This window comes from Pleurodeles waltl, chromosome 5, assembly GCF_031143425.1.
Source record: "Pleurodeles waltl isolate 20211129_DDA chromosome 5, aPleWal1.hap1.20221129, whole genome shotgun sequence".
In the NCBI taxonomy this organism is placed as follows: domain Eukaryota; kingdom Metazoa; phylum Chordata; class Amphibia; order Caudata; family Salamandridae; genus Pleurodeles; species Pleurodeles waltl.
The window spans coordinates 132406948-132424389 of record NC_090444.1 but is presented as its reverse complement, the minus strand read 5'-3'; the positions used below and the strand labels follow the sequence as shown (position 1 = coordinate 132424389).

Here is a 17442-nt window from a genome sequence, read left to right as displayed (position 1 = left end):
ACTTTCAAAACAAATGTATCCAGTTTGGGTTCGGAATGCCAGTGTTTGCCCATTTTTGTCAAGGGGGTGAAGATAAAAGGGGCCAAAAAATGTTCTCTTCCTTCACCATAGAAGCAAGCAATAGTAAAGCCAATTGATCTAACTTTGCCATTGGTCAGTGCAAGTACTGGCTTTGTCAATGCTTGTAAAACTGTTGCAGACACTAACAAAGACAATGAAGGCAGGCAGCCATCTTTTAATTTTATTTTGTATACCTCCTAGATGGCCACCGTGATGTGACTAGATGCAATGTGGTAAATTAAGTACCAGAGAAAACTGCAAAAAGAAAAATAGTTCCTGAAGTCCACAGTATAAATGTTAGAAACTGGGGGCATATTTATGAGAGGCTTGCAACACCGTTGTGTCACTTTTAGTGATGCAACAGCAGCGCAAACCTTTCAATCATATGTATGAGGCCACACAAAGCCACTTTGCATGGATTTGAATGGCCTCATAGATATGGAGTAAGGCAAGGCAACGTAAATCGCTGTGTTACCTTACTGTGCATTAGGGAGGCGTTCCTTGGCATCGCGGTGGCTGTTCCCATGCTACACCCATAGATTCTGACGCTTCCCCAGATTTACATGAGCTTGTAAACCTGGGGATGGGCAAAAACGTACACTTTCCAATGGGAGGCGCAACAAGGAGAAAAATCTTTATTTTTCTTAGTTTTTCCCCCTTACTATGTGTGCTGCATTCTGCAGCAGACATGAAACGAGGAAAAAGCCTCCCTGGATTGTTTTTGTGTGGAAAGGTGCCCCTTCCTGCACTAAACAATCCTGCCTACAATGCAGACACCCTTGCACCATGTTGCAAGGGTGCCTACATTGGTGCTAGGCTGCCAAAATGATGCCAGCTCAGTGGGAAGGGACAGGAATGTGCCATTTTGCTTCAATACAGTGCATCCCTGCTCTTTCCCTTTAAAGCAGGGCAGCACATCAAGGTGACATGCTGTGCTGCCTTGTGCCAAAAGCCCATAAATATGGTCCTGGGTTCCTAGTTGGTAAAGGTATGCACCTTCTCCAAGCAGGAACCACAATCCTAGGCAGGGAAAGTCAGATACACACCATAAATTAACCTGTGCTCACCCTCTGGTACCTTGACACAGAGCAGTCAGGCTTAACTTAAGAGGCAATGTGTAAAGAATTTTTGCAACTCTTCAAACAGTAAAACAGTGAAAACACCACACAAAAAACACCACACCTAGTTTGAAAAATATAGTTTAATTTTATGAGCAATACAAGACCAAAACAAAAAAAAAATCCAATAAGTAGAAGTCGAGATATGAATTGTTATAGGATAAATTAAAATGTAGTGCTTAAAAGCATAAAGCTCCAACTGGGGCTATCTGGTCGCCCGAGACTGGGTTAAATTGAAAAGTTCAGGCCGACCGCAATAGAAGGTGGGTCGGATACAGTCTAAGACAAGTACTGCTGAAGTTTTACCTTCTCAAGAACTGAGCCAAGAGTCCGGTTCATGGGGAAAAAGTTCACAGGGAGCAAGGAGAGCATTGCAGGTGGTCGTCTGAAGGCACGAAGAGTTGGCCAAGCATCTCAGACAGTCGGATTGCAGACTTTCAGTGGTGAGCGACAATGCTTGCTCTGCAAAGAGAGAAACTTGCAGCGCCTCGTCCTGATTCTTCAGGTAAGCGGCGCTGTTCAGGTGAAAGCAGACCCATTCGTAGACGCAAAAAGCCCAAAAGCTTGATTTCAGGAGCCGAAACCAGTTTCAAGGGCTCAGGACTGGAGAGGCACCTCTTGGAGGTCAGGAGCTGGTTGAAGACAGGTCTAGGAGCTGTAGCTTGGGGAGTGCAAAGCCACAGTCTCGCATGTGGGTGGTCTGCCCACTGCTTGGTCCTGGGGAGTGCAAAGCCACAGTCTCTCTACTGGGTGGTCTGGCCACTGCTTGGTCCTGGGGAGTGCAAAGCCACAGTCTCTCAAGTGGGTGGTCTGCCCACTGCTCGGTCCTGGGGAGTGCAAAGCCACAGTTTCTCAAGTGGATGGCTTCTCCACTGGTTCTGGAGGGGGCCTTGTGCCCAGTGTGCTTCATCCTGGCAAGGAGGGGGTGAGTGGATGGCTTCTCCACTGGTTCTGGAGGGGGCCTCGTGCCCAGAATGCTACATCCTGGCAAGGAGGGGGTGAGTGGATGGCTTCTCCACTGGTTCTGGAGGGTGCCTTGTGCCCAGTGTGCTACATCCTGGCAAGGAGGGGGTGAGTGGATGGCTTCTCCACTGGTTCTGGAGGGGGCCTTGTGCCCAGTGTGCTTCATCCTGGCAAGGAGGGGGTGAGTGGATGGCTTCTTCCACTGGTTCTGGAGGGGGCTTTGTGCCCTGTGGTGCAGCACTTGGGGAGTGCAAGGTCACAGTCTCTCACCTGGGTGTCACACCCTCAGGATTTTGCAGGGTCCAGGACTCACTACAGTCCATGGAGGCAGGACTACACACTGTCTGCCAGCGGGACGGCTGCTCACTGGTGGCAGTGGCGGTGCTGGTGTCAGTGCTGGCAGTGGTGGGGGGAGGCTCCAGCCCATCCTCTGCAGCCTCGTACAGCTGCCCATTGGGGCTGCTGGCGGTGCTGGCAGTGGTGGGGGGAGGCTCCAGCCCATCCCCTGCAGCCTCGGATGGCTTCCCACTGGGGCTGCTGGCGGTGTTGGCAGTGGTGGGGGGAGGCTCCAGCTCATCCCCTGCAGCCTCAGACAGCTGCCCACTGGGGGCAGCTGCTGCTGGTAGTGCTGCAGGCAGTGGTGCTGGTGGCGGTGCTGGCAGTGGTGGGGGATGCTCCAGCCCATCCCCTGCAGCCTCGGACGGCTGCCCACTGGGGCTGCTGGTGGGGCTGGCAGTTGTGGGGGGAGGCTCCAGCCCATCCCCTGCAGCCTCGGACGGCTGCCCACTGGGGCTGCTGCTGCTGGCAGTGCTGCAGGCAGTGGTGCTGGTGGCGGTGCTGGTGTCGGGAATGCCAGTGGTGGGGGGAGGCTCCAGCCCTTTCCCCGCAGCCCCAGACGGCTGAACCGCCATGGTTGGTGTTGGGGACTCCGAATCAGTCCCAGCACCAGGCCTCCTGTCCTTCCTGCCTGCAGGGGCAGGCCCCTTGCCCTTCCCAGCAGGTGGTGCCTCCTTGCCCTTGGCAGCTGGTGGTGCCTCCTTGCCCCTCCCCTTGGCAGCTGGTGGTGCCTCCTTGCCCTTCCCCTTGGCAGCTGGTGGTGCCTCCTTGCCTTTCACCTTGGCAGCTGGTGGTGTCTCCTTGCCCTTCCCTTTGGCAGCTGCTGGTGCCTCCATGCCTTTCCCCTTGGCAGCTGGTGGTGCCTCCTTGCCTTTCCCCTTGGCAGCTGGTGCAGGCACACTGTCTTTGCTGATGGCTGGTTCCCTGCAGTAGCTGCCGACACTACTGTGGCCCTGGACTGGGTGGCTGAGGTGCTCTGCTGGGTTCTGACCACCCTGACCTGATGTGAAGGACGGGGGTAGGGGTAGGGAAGAGGTCAATGGCGGAGAGGAAAAGCTTCTTAGGGACACTGGGGTGGGAAGAGGGTGAAGGTTTGGGAGTGGAGGAAGAGCGAGTGGTTGTAGGAGGTGTCAGTCTGCTGTGTCTGGGTGCAAGTGCATGGTCTGGATGCTGTTGTGAGGTGGATGGCTGTTGGGTGTCTGAGTGCTTAGGTTTGTGTACTTTGGGAGAGGGGGCACAGACACAGTGGGAAAGGACACAGGGGACGTGTGCATGGATGTGGGGGTGGTGACTGCCAGTGAGGGGTGATAGGCGTGATGGTGATGGGTTTAGTGGATGAGGATGTAGAGCATGCAGGTGTGAGTGGAGATGCTACTGGGAGGGTGGTGGACGAGGAGGCAGTGGATGATGGTGTGTCTGCATCTTGATGATGTTTGTGTGAGTGCCTGTGGGATGATGTGTGGTGCTTGTGTTTGCCTGAGCCACTCCTGTGTGTGAATGTGTGCTTGGGATAGGTTGGCGTTGAGGGGAATGGGATTGGTCAGAGGTAGTTGGAGGGGGGAGGCTAGAAACAGGGACAATGGCTGCCATCAGGGAGGAGGCCAGAGCCCTGGATTTATCTCTGTTGGGCCACCATGCCATAGTGATTGCCCTCCAGGAATGCATTTGTTTGGATGGCATTCACTATGGTTGACTGCCCAACAGAGATGGATCGCGGGAGGTCAATAGCCTCCTCACTCAGGGCAGCAGGGCTGACTGGGGCAGGGCCTGAGGTGCCTTGGGCAAAGGAGATGCCCACCCTCCTGGGTGAGCAGGCACGGGAAACTTGCTGAGGGTCTGCTGAGAGGGTGGTGCTGGTACGGGGGGTGGCGGCTGTACCTGTAGTTGGGGTGGCCACAGAGGTGTCCACCACCACCAGGGAGCTTCCATCGGAGGAGGTATCACTGTCCGAACTGTCCCCTCCTGTCTCTGCCGTGGTGCTCCCCTCGCCCTCCATCCCACTGGTGCCCTCAAGTTAGTGGGTTTGACCTCATGGGCCATGTGGGATGCAGCTCCCTCCGTCGCCGGTGCCTCTGCTCCTCCGCCAGATGATGATAATGCACATGAGGACAGGGTGACAAAACAAAAAGGGAGGGGGAAGAGACAAAGGATACACTTGGTCAATGGCTGCCCCAACACCACCGTTGGCGTACACAGCACCCTCACACAGGGAACAGGCCTACGCCCTATGTAATGCACTACCAGTCACAATGCTAGTCACCAGCCCAAAGACAGGAATACCTAATGCCAATAACAGCATACCTGACACCCACAGACCCCTGCCCAGTAGTGGATGCCTACTATCTTTGTAGGAGGAGGTGTTCATCAGCCCCTGCCCAACATGGGACCTACCCTGCAATGTCCGGCCTGGCCTTGGGGCACCCACAGTCCTACATCCCCCACCCGTAGACCACCCCACCACGCACAAGTAGTAGATTTGGAAACTGTACTCACCCCCCTTGTGGCTGCTGTGATGCCCTCAACCGCCCATCCAGCTCTGGATAGGCCACTGCCAGTATGCGGAACATCAGGGGGTTAGGGGTTCAACGGGCACCCCTTCCTCATTGGGAGGCCATCCCCAGCTGGGCCTCCGCCGTCTTCCGTGCCCAGCATCTCAGGTCCTCCCACCGTTTGCGACAGTGGGTGCTCCTCCTGCCGTAGACCCCCAGGGTTCGCACGTCCTTTGCGATGGCACGCTATATACCGTTTTTCTGATGGGCGCTGACCTGCAGACAAATAAATATAGAAAAAGGTATCAACCATACAGTCCGGCCTCTTACGCTCATGGCCCACCATAGCCCTCACATCCCCTGACGCACAGACATTGCCCACCATACATGCAGCATGCTGCCCAGGACCCTTCCACCAACCACCCCCTTACACGAGGCCCTCACACACAGCACTACATTCATTCATGCCCCATGCATCGTGCTCACAGTGTACTCACCTGTTGGTCTGGAGGCCCATACAGCATTCGGTACTGGGATAGGACTCCATCCACCAGTCTCTCCAACTCTGCAGCTGTGAAGGCAGGGGCCCTTTCCCCAGTGATTCGAGCCATGGTTGGTTCCAGACACAGGTCACAGCAGCACTTGCAGTGTAGGTTCTCTCCTGTTGAATGTCAGGTAGCAAGTGAGAGAACAGATAGAAAATGGCGGTCACGTCTGCGGCAGTGCATATCGCCGCCACCGGTGTACTTCACCATTGGCCACTGTAACCCATAGAGCCCAATAACAACCAATGAGGAGTTGCACGGCGGTACTCGACCGCCTCCCGCAACGGCGCACAACGTCAGCGGTATTACCTCATTTCCACATGTCCATTCACACAGGACAGGTGGGTGCCATTTCAGGGGGGGGGCAGGCCATGGCACCTAACTGCGTCACAGTACACATAGGCACCATTTGGGCTTATCCAAAAACATACTGTTTCTGTCACAACATGCAATGCAGTGTACAGTTTGGAAATGCTGACCAGCTGCTCACTCTTTTGCCCCCTAGATTACAACCGCTGCAGATGAATAGGAGATGGAGACATCCGACTGTGTAAAGAACCCTGGTGGACTTGGCAACAATGGAGGACAGGCATATTATCCTCACCTATAGACTGGACAGGGCCACAATCACAGAGCTGTGTGCCCAATTGGAGCCTGACCTAATATCTGCTATCCTTCACCCCACTGGGATCCCCCCTATTGTGCAAGTCCTATCTGTGCTCCATTTCTTGGCAACTGGTTCTTTCCAAGTGACAGTGGGCTTGGCAGCAGGAATGTCTCAGCCAATGTTCTCAATAGTGCTGACCAGAGTGTTGTCTGCCCTGATTAAACACATGCACAGCTACATTGTTTTCCCCCAGGTTGAGGATTTGGCCACAGTGAAAGCTGACTTCTATGCAATGGGACATTTCTCCAACATTATTGGGGCTATTGATGGTACACATATTGCATTTATCCGCCCCCGGTGAAATGAACAGGTGTTCAGAAATCTAAAGAGCTTTCACTCAATGAATGTGCAGATAGTGTGCCTGGCGGACCAGTACATTTCCCATGTCAATGCAAAATATCCTTGGTCTGTGCATGATGACTTTATCCTGAGGAATAACAGCATCCCATATGTGATGGCTCAACTCCAGAGGCACCGGCTGTGGCTAATAGGTGAGCCCATGGTTCCAACCCAGTATATGTTCGTGTATGGGTATGGTGTTGGCCTTAAGGGTTAGTGTTTGGCTAACAGGTATCCATCGATATTTGCAGGTGACTCTGGTTACCCCAACCTCTCATGGCTACTGACCCCAGTGAAGAATCCCAGGACAAGGGCAGAGGAACGTTACAATGAGGATCATTGGCGAACAAGAAGAGTAATCAAGAGGACATTCAGCCTCCTGAAGGCCAGGTTTTGTTGCCTTAATATAACAGGTATTTCCCTGTGCTACTCACCCAAGAAGGTCTGCCAGATGATCGTGGTATGCTGTATGTTGCATAACCTTGCCTTGAGATGCCAGGTGCCTTTTCTGAAGGAGGATGAGGCTGGAGATGGGCATGTGGCAGCAGTGGACCCTGTGGACAGTGACGAAGAGGAGGCAGAGGTTGAGGATGAGGACAACAGAACAGCAATCATACGACAGTACTTCCAGTGACACACAGGTAAGACACTGTAACTTCACCTTCCATTGACAGTTTTGTGTTGGACATTGTACATGGCAGGCTGATTTTCCCATTACTATGGCCACACACTGTACCCTTTGGCATCTCTATTTTCAGATATCTGTGCCCCACTCTGGATCCTGGTGTGTTGACTGCTGCCAACTACAGGTCATACCTATGTATACATAACTGTACAGTTGAATTGCAATGTTTACAGCTTGTTAACCGAAGACATATTTCAATCAATTGACAGACTCCATGCTTGTATTTGTTCCACGGGTGTTTATTTGGGCGCTAATAAGTGGAGGGGGTATTGCAATGGGCTGGGTTGCTGGTGGAGGAAGGTCCAGGGTAAAGTCCAGTCTATTTGTATCACAGGTGCATTGTCCAAGGAGGCATTGGAAGTGGAGTAATGGCAGTTCAAGGTGGACAGGGTGACTGAGTGGGACACAAGGGTGTCATTCAGGAGAGTCTTATTTCCTGGCGGGGGTCTTGGCAATGTTCTCTGGCTTCTGCCTGGATTGCAGCGACCGTTTGTGGGGTGGTTCTCCTTCTCCAGGGGGAGGGGTGCTGGTGGCCTGTAGTTCCTGTGGCGGGCCTCCTGTCCACTAGCGGAGCGGAGGTGCAAGGCTGTTCAGTGGTTTGGCTAGTTTCAGGGGCCCGTTGGTGTGCCACTGCCTCCCTCATGGTGTTGGCCATGTCTGCCAGCACCCCTGCAATGGTGACCAGGGTGGTGTGGATGTCCCTCAGGTCCTCCCTGATCCCCAGGTACTGTCCTTCCTGCAGCCGCTCGGTCTCCTGCAACTTGTCCAGTATCTGGCCCATCGTCTCCTGGGAATGGTGGTATGCTCCCAGGATGTTGGTGAGTGCCTCCTTGAGAGTCGGTTCCCTGGGCCTGTCCTCCCCCTGTCACACAGCAGTCCTCCCAGCTTCCCTGTTGTCCTGTGCCTCTGTCCCCTGAACCGTGTGCCCACTGCCACTGACACCAGGTCCCTGATCGTCCTGTGTTTGTGGGGTGGCCTGGGGTCCCTGTAGTGGTGGACACACTGCAGATTGATGTGTCCTGGGGACAGTGGTATGGGCCCGCTGGGCAGGTGCTGTGATGGTGTTTCCTGAGGGGGGAGGCTCTGTGGTGGTGTGTGACTGTGCCTGGGTAACCGACTGTCCGGAGGGTCCTGATGGGCCAGGTTGATCATCCAGATCCAGGTGAGCCGAGTCGCTGTCATCATTGTGGGCCTCTTCTGGGGCGGGGGCTGGATGTTGCTGGCACCTCCTCTCCGGTGGCATTGGATGGGGGACCTGTGGGGATGTAAATGCAGTGTTATTGTTTCTGTGTGTGCCATCTTGTGCATGGGTGTGTTGCCCTCTATGGTTGTTATTGCCCTGGCAGCTTAGCCTTGTGTGAGTAGTGACTTGGTGGGCTAGGTGATTGTCTCAAGTGTGCACGCTTTAGTGATGTGTGTCCATGCATGTCTGTGATGGGGGTCCGTGCTTTGGTGTTACGTGCAGGGCATGGCATTGGGATGAGTGGGTTGTGATGGTGGGGTGTATGTGAGGTGGTGGGGGTGAGGGCAGGGGTGATGGCATGCAGGTAGGGGGGTGATAGTAATAGAGAGTTGACTTACCAGAGTCCAGTCCTCCTGCTAGGCCCTCAGGATGCATGATTGCCAAGACTTCCTCCTCCCATGTTGTAAGTTGTGGGGGAGGAGCTGGGGGCCCACCGCCAGTCCTCTGTACTGCTGTCTGGTGTCTTGCTGCCACAGAACGCACCTTCCCCCGTAGGTCGTTCCACTTCTTCCTGATGTCATCCCTGGATCGTGGGTGCTGTCCCACGGCATTGACCCTGTCCACGATCCTCCGCCATAGCTTCATCTTCCTAGCAATGGATATCTGCTGCACCTGTGATCCGAATAGCTGTGGCTCTACTCGGATGACTTCCTCCACCATGACCCTTAGCTCCTCCTCTGAGAACCTGGGGTGTCTTTGTGGTGCCATGGGTGTAGTGTGTGTGGTGTGTGTGAGGGTGTGTGGGGTGATGTGTTGGGGTGTGTGCTGTAAGGTGCATGGATGGTGTATGGGTGATGGTGTTTTGTGGCTCTGGTTCTGTGGTTGCTCTTGGTCTGTCTCTCTCAGTTGGCAATATTTTTTCGTCGTAAGGGGTTGTGGGTATTGTGGGTGTGTGTTTTATAGCGGTGTGGGTGTGGTGTGTGTATGTGTGTCAGGTGTGTGTAGTTTGAATTGTCCAATGTGGTGTAGTTTTGTATGTGTGTGTGTATTTTGAGCGTGGTGGTATGTACCGCCAATGGTTTACCGTGGTTGAATGTCCGCCGCAGCGATTCGTGGGTCATAATGCAGTGGACGTAGTTCTGTTGGCGTAACAGTGTGGGTTTTGGTACCGCCAATTTATCACTGACCTTTGGGCTGGCGGACTTGTGTGTGTGTCTGTATAGTGACAGATTGGTATGTGTGTGTCATAATATGGGTAGTGGTAATCCGCCGCCGCGCCGGTATGTTGGCTGCGGTCGGCATGATGGTAAGCTGGACTTACCGCCAATGTCATAATGAGGGCCTTAGTCTTTAAAATTAAAGTCACAATCCTCCAGTTGGGCAAGGTTGCATGTTACATCCAAGGAAGTACTCTAAAAACCGGATAGCCATTTGCCGAGGTCCAGCTTTTTCAGCAGGAAAAGCTGAGATCAGGAGCATTCATATTTTGCACCCAGGGAAAGCTTCCCATCAGTCGAATACTTATGGCACTCTCACCCAGTCAAGATTCCTACAATCGGTCTCTCTTTCGAAGCTCTGAATGCTGTAAAATGACTAAGATGCAGTCTGTTTCCAACAGTGAGTTCCAAGATACTGGATGACCTCTCCCAGGGGGCCCATTTAAATAGATTCACTGCTGCAGATAAGCTTCAAGCAGGGGAAATCTGTTTCTTCAGCCCAGGGAATTCACATCTTGGGCAGATTGGGTTGGGCATTTGGTTTTGTTATTCTGAAGTCTGGAAGTTGCAACTTTTCAGAATAGTTAGGAGAAGTTCAGTTAGATATAACCAAGGATACCAGGATCTCAGAAGCAGCATTTGGGGGTCAAGACCCACTCCATCACAGGCCACCAGCAGGGTCCAGTCCGGGTCCTTATTGCCATTGATCAGCTGGGCACTTCAGGGTAAATGCCTTTTGCAGCTTGATGTGTCCCTGTAGTCACATCGGAGATCAGCCAACTGACACTTTGAGTCCACTTCTTTGTCCTACATACATGTGAGAGCAGGGGAGCAGGTCGAGCCCTTTTTGCCTCCTCACATGTCTCAAACAAAACATTCAGTTCTTCTTCTGTTCTTCCACAGGCCCTGAGAGGGTTCTGAGGAGGGTGCCTTGGGGTGCCACATTTACGGTTGGCACTAGCTAGTCGGTAGGGGTGACTCCTAGTTCCTCTCTAACCAGGGGCAGCCCTACCCACTTTTTGCAACTGTTCCTGTTTTCCCTATTGTAAACAATCCCACAGAACACCTTACTCCCAAAATCCAAAATGGGGGAACCCTTCCTCCAATGTGCAGAGCTTGTCCAGGTAAACAAGCAGTCTTATATTGTGGTGACACTCAAAACCTATTCTGGGGTAGCGCCCCAGAGCCTGGCTGGGGAATAAGGGTTGCCTTCTCCAAGTTAATGAAGTTCCTGCGTCCACCCCAATTGGTTTTCCTGCAAGGAGAAGAAACACATCTCCTGGCAGCCAGGCCAGTGTTCCTGCTCCGGAAGCAGTTTCACACCTCATTAAGTCCAAGTACTGTCTGGGTAGCTGTTGGGAAGCTAATGCAGATTAGTCATCAGGATCTTCAAACAAGGAAAAGGTCATTTTCTAAAAGCTACTTTCCCTAACTATTTAATAAGAATCTAACTTTAATCTAAAATGGTGGTTGAACTATATTTTCAGCTGGTCTCCAACCAGAGATTGCAGAATTCATATTTTAATCTGTGCTCTAGCTTTCTCATAGGGCATCCAGAACCTTTCCTTTTGGAGTTGGTTATTGAGTGCACATGGTAAAAGTAAGTTTCTACATGTCCCACTTTTATATACCTTACACCCCATGTTTTGGGCATGATGGTGTGCTTAGGGGTGACGTATTAATATTTAAAAGGAAGATTTTCCCCTATCAAAAGAGTTATTTTAACAGGTTGGGTTTCAAGTTTAAACTGCAGAAGTCAAGCTACAATTGCAGGCCTCAAGTTATGTTTCCTTTTGTCACAATTGTGAATGCTGCAGTCCACAGTTTATATTTAACTTTCCATACCATAGGTGTATTTTCTACCCAATACATTATACACTAATATCTGAGTTAGATATGTCAATCAGGGATTAGCTCATTTTTACATGCCTTCGGGGTCAGAACGCACACACTGAGCTAGACAGGAGTGTCCCAGTGCACATAATCTAAAAACCAGAAATAAAATTCAGCAAAAAATGGGGGTGAGCACACAAAAAGGGACATTTCTCACTCCGTTGATAAGAATTTCAGGGCCTGATTTAGAGTTTGGCAGAGAGGGTTACTCCGTCACAAACATGATGGATATCCTGTCCGGCATACTACAATTTCATTATAGCATATGGAACTTGTAATACAGCAAAAGGGATATCTGTCGTTTGTGACGGAGTAACACTCCCAAACTCTAAATCGGACTGTAAGGGGCACATTTACAAGCCCCTAGCAATACCTTGAACCACCCTAGTGTAATTTCTTTTTTTATATTAAGGTGGCATTAGGCCTTTCTCCAATGCCGTATTTACAAAGTGGTGCAATGCTTGCATTGCGCCACTTAGTAAACCCTTGGGCTACATTATGCCTGTGCCAGGCATAATGTATGCAAGGGGGGGCGTTCTGACCCAGGGAGACCCAAAAAACATTACAACATTTCATTGCACCATTTTTTCCATAATTTTTAATGCCTGCTCAGAGCGGGTGTTAAAATGATGCATCCATTTTAATCAAATGGCCGCCTTCTGCTTTGCTGCAGTAGTGTCAAAAGGTTTGACACTAGTGCAGCAAAGCACCACAATAACATCAACAATTTTGACACTATTGTCCTAACTACCACCATGGTGCACCATGTTGCAAATATGGTGCAACCATGGTGTTGTTAGGTGTGTTGGGGGCGACACAAGAAAAGTAGCGCATGGTACCGAATATGCCCCTAAGTCTTATCCATGTTCAACGTGAGCGAGCGCAGGCACATTCAGGGGTGAATTTGTTAACCTTTCACCCAACGCAGCAAAGCAACTTGCTGTGCTGTGTTACATAAAAGGGAGAGAGCAGGAATGCACCATATCAACTAAGATATGGCACCCACCTGCTCTCTCATAGTGCTGGTGCACTTCAGGCAACGTTACAGGCAGGATTGTTTTTATGCAGGCAGTGATACCTTCCTGCCCAAAAACAATTCTTAGGGGTATATTAGATATTTTTCTTCATTACGCCTCTCTCAGGTAGTTGCATCATTTTGGTGCAAATGCAGGTTTACTTTAGTAGAGTTTACATCACAGTACATGGGTGGATACATCGGAATGCCCATACTCCACTCATGGAATGGCTACCTGACCCAGGGTAGCACATGATGCTGCCTTGTATTACTCTACTCATGCAAAGTGCTTAGTAAGTCTGGACCCCAATGATGAACTCTAGGAGGCCATTTTGGAGGCAAGATGCACTTAGAGCATACCAATTCTGTTTGAAAAGTATCTGAGTATAGTCTGCATATCTGTAAAAGGTTCCATCTTTGAAATCTAACAATGGTAATGATGAGCCCCATGGAACCCCACAAAGAGTGTTGCAAGGAGAGGAGTAAGTAATTTTCCAGCAGTGGCTGTGCAAAAAGATGTAAACCAGTTTAAAACAGAAACATGGGTGCGTATAGAGTGACACTGACTGAAGAGTATAGCGTGATCAACTATGTTGAACTCCACCCATAGGTCGAGTGAGATCAAAGCACTTGTACAGTTCTCATCAACTTTAAGGCGAATAGTAATTTTTAATTTTAAGTTTATTTCAGATAAATAGATCCATGAAACACAGTATAAAACAGATGTGCAGAATAAAATTCAATACAGTGCTATAGCATGATTCAAATGCAAAGTTTACTAACGCTTTCAGGAAAAGGTAAGCTGCTAGATCATAGGGCAAACTAGGCATTAAAACCGTATTTATTAAGACATTAAACAAACTAACAGTGAGAAGTTCCACACAATTCATAAAAATCACAAGATCATTGTGAGATCAATGGAATAGCGACAACGATCAGGAAAATAAAAAAATAAAGTGCAAGTGCAAAAAAAACTGCAATAAAAGATCATGCGGGTTAAGCAATACTATCAAACACATCAGCTGCGGATGATACGGTTTCTGAGAAGCCAAGCAGTGTTTAAAAATGTAGCCACCACAATAACAATCAGTTCTCTCCTATCAGTGCGTGAAATGTGTACTACAAGCACGAACTGAGTAAATCCCAGGGGCTTGGGTACAGGTATGAGCCATTTGTTACAAGCTCAAGCATAATGGGGGCAGAAAAAGGCAAAGTGATGTAAGGTTTCATCAACTTAAATGCAGAAAGGACACTTGCTGCTACTGCAATATCCCTCACCCCATTTGGCACAAAAACTGTTCACAAGCCAAACCCCATACCTCCATTTTAAATAAAGTTGCAGTGGGATACATCCCGGAACAATAAGCAACAGTTCATATGCAGGAATAATCATAGTGCCTAAAAACACATCAGTCAAGCTCCATGCCTTTCCACCCTTCAGTTCTCGCAACCAAAGGTGCTCCTTTAAGCATTCTTTAACCAAGGTGAGAGAAATTGATTTCGCTAGATATGGAGTGTCCCAAAGAAAGGACAAACCAATCTCATAAGTGTGGATTTGATATATGCAGCCCAAGGGATCCACTTGCAGCCCGAGGTCCTTAGGAGCACCTTTATCGTGACTCTAAATGAATCCAGCTCATCTGTGGACCACAGCCTATGCCAATACATGATGGGTCTGAGCATCACACTAAGGTTAATCAGGTAAATACCATAAGTGGGGGAAGGCCAGGAGCACTCTGCAGGAGAATGAAGAGATGTTTAACAAACCTGTTTTCTACTTTGATGGGGTCATCAAGGTAGAACCCCGGAACTCTGCACCTTACATAACTGAGGTTTTCACTTTTAAGCTATAGATCTCCACTGATGGCGCAAGGGGAGAAGCCTGGACTTTTTTGTGCTTTTTAACCACTGCACCTGATTCTTGCAGAAGTTTAAGCGAGCACTTGCCAATGTGCATAGTCCAACTCATCTTGTGTGTTAAACAGAACCCAAGATACACAAACTCCTGAACTTGTTCAAAGGGCACGCTTTGCACCAAAATATTCATCCTCTCTGTTTTATAAGGATTGAATACCATGGATTTTGTTTTTTTAATGTTGCGTTAGAGGCCCCGCGCATTGCGGAAACTTAAAAAGCGAAAAACTATCGCCTGCAGGCGACACAGAGTTTTAGAGATTAAAAGTGTGTTGTCTGCGAAAAGCAGCATTGAGATTTTATAAGACCCAGTTTAAGTACATAATTGGGAAATCAAGCTCCTTTACTGGATCGTTAATGTAAAGAGTGAATATTGTTGACGCCAGCATGCACCCCTGGCGGACACCAGTCATAATCTTAAAGGGGTCTATGAGCTCTCCACTGTTCTCACATCTAACACAGGCAATATTGGAAGCATGCAACCTAACTAAAACAGACAAAGGCCCAGATTCTGGAAGGTGTCGAACAGCCCACACAGCATCCAAAAAAGCTGTGCTGCGTGACAAGGAGAGAGCAGGAGAGCGCCATATTCACATAGAAATGACACTCTGCTCCACTCTCTCCAGCGCTGGTGCTGATTTCAGCGGCTGTGCATCATGCACACACCTTAGTGCCATAGTGCTAGGGTGTGTGCGTGAGTCTAGCATAGGTTTTGTACAGGACAAAATAATATGCCTAGACAATTGCAAATGCTTTTCCCACTTTGTCTGTGTGCTCCACAGTCCAGCACACATGCAAAGTCAGAAAAGCAGGGAGAAATGAAAACATTTCTCAGTATTGCGCCTGCTTTTAAAAGGTGTTAACTTTTGGCACTAAATCCTTTCTTCTGATCTTTCAGAATAGGGTTTAGGATCAAAAAGCATGTGTGGTAGCACGGGTACGTCCATGTACCACCCATGTAATGTCCCCTTGACGCAAAGTAACACAAAGCAGTGTTTTGCGCTGCTCTGCATTACTTTGCCACAAAACCTAACGCAAATACTAATTTGCGTTGGTTTATGAATGCGAACACAAAGTTTAGTGTCGGTTTAGCATTAAAAAAAGCAACGCTAAACCTTTGAGAATCTGGGCCAAGATGTTAGCAGGGACACCCATTTGCTTCAGAACTTCCCACCGCGTAGCTCTCAGAATTGAGCCAAAAGATGATCTTAAATCAACAAATGCCTTATATGTGGAATTTAGTTCAAGCCTAGTGATTCAACAAGCCAATGAATTCCTGGTCCATGTAGTTAACCACCTGCAGTTTTGCCCTGTGAAATGGCTGGGGAAAAAAAGGCCTGATTGCCAGATCTAGGCACTGGCTCTACACACCAGGTTTCCTCCAGCATGCAAAGATCAAATGAATCAACAACAATCCCCCAGCCTGAGTCGGCCAGTTTAGAATTAAGGCCAGCAATTTCCATGACAATGTGTTCCAGCCTTTAGGTTTCAGGCTGATGGCTTGGCATGTCAAGGAAATAATGCCAACAGCAGACAGAAGAGCATGTTCAGTGCTACATGCTATGCAAATCATGAAACAGATTGGGTAAGTCACATGCTAAGAGACGTACTGATCTATCCACAGGCAATGAAGGACGGCATGCAGGTGACATCCCATAGGACATGGTGTGCAGAGGAGAGAATGTGGAGCAAACTGTACCAAGACATGCCACAGGATATGCTGTACTCTGCACAGACCATAGAGTACACTGTACTTTTTAAAAGTGAGACATCCTCTAGTGCTCTGAGGTAACAGAAAGGTAGCATGTAGGACTTTGTAATACTGATAGATACAGTACTGCTTCACTACCACCTTAGCATGGCCTTTATCTGATCCCACACACCTTAGAATACATACTGCATGCACAGATTGATACTAATGTACTGGAGCCAGGCGAATGAGCAAGACTTTATTTACTTCTAAATGGTCATTGATTTGCCATCAGTTAATGAATACACATAAATAAGTAAATTTAAATTATGTCTAACATGGCAAGTTTTGTGCAGCTCTGTTCGCAAAGGCAATAAACTGGGGTTAAAAAACACAGCATTTTCTATTTTAAACTTTGCGCTGTGCTACAGAAAAGGCCGCTTAACAATTACCTCAATTTTGGGATGAGTTGGAATTCATGTAGAAGAGTGCCTTTGCTTGATTTAATGAATTTCCATTCAGAATGTTTTTAGAAATTAGCTTTCAAAAAAGTTGTTGGGATGTTTTGAAGGTAAAATTATAGAAATATCTGGACCATTAGTTTGTAAACTGCCCCTTAAACTGAGTTCAAGGACAGGTTACAGATTCAAATTTAAAATAAAGAAAGCTCATTGGATGAGAGCCTTTTCTCCCATCGTCCATTTCGGGTCTGTGAACCTATACTTGGTTCACCCACTCATAAAAGTCTGCCTGGATGGTTAAAAAGAAAGCATTTCTGTTGCGGCTGTCATGGCTAAATATTATGCACGGTCTCTGCATCCTGAAAAGTGAATCAAAAGATCACAAGAGGGGCAGAGAGAGAACACATTGAACTCCCAGCCTAGGTTGGGGGACCCGCAAATGACCTCCCCCCGATATCCCCGTTTCTGGAGTTCAAGAACTCGGCTCTTATTTTGTAGACTGTCACAGACCGACATCCAATGATCACGGTACCAGTGATTCATGCAGAAAGCAATATGCTAATGATCCTTCAGGTTTCCTGTAACTGTGGAATAATGTGTGGTGGAGATGGTTGGGAAAAACATTGAAAAAAAGTATTAAAAACATTTAGGCACCTCCTGTTCCTTTCTAAAGTTTAATGTATGCCATAGTCAATACAATACTATTTTATATCAACCCCAGATCATGTTCCAAGAACTTCCTTATTTACCTACAGATTATAAACGGGCTCTGATTCAGAGCAAGAACTGTCCCAAGACTGGCATCTCACGAATACGGAAGACGTGCTTCATGGGCTGTGCCCAGGCCAGGATCAGCATCTTATAGAT

The 17442-nt window shown here is 48.9% G+C and overlaps 1 protein-coding gene across 1 annotated transcript in view; it reads right to left on the bottom strand.

The window, feature by feature from the left end:
• XDH (xanthine dehydrogenase) overlaps window positions 1–17442 on the bottom strand; it is a 411630-nt gene that overhangs the window by 168163 nt on the left and 226025 nt on the right. The gene's annotated exons all lie outside the window — the stretch shown is intronic.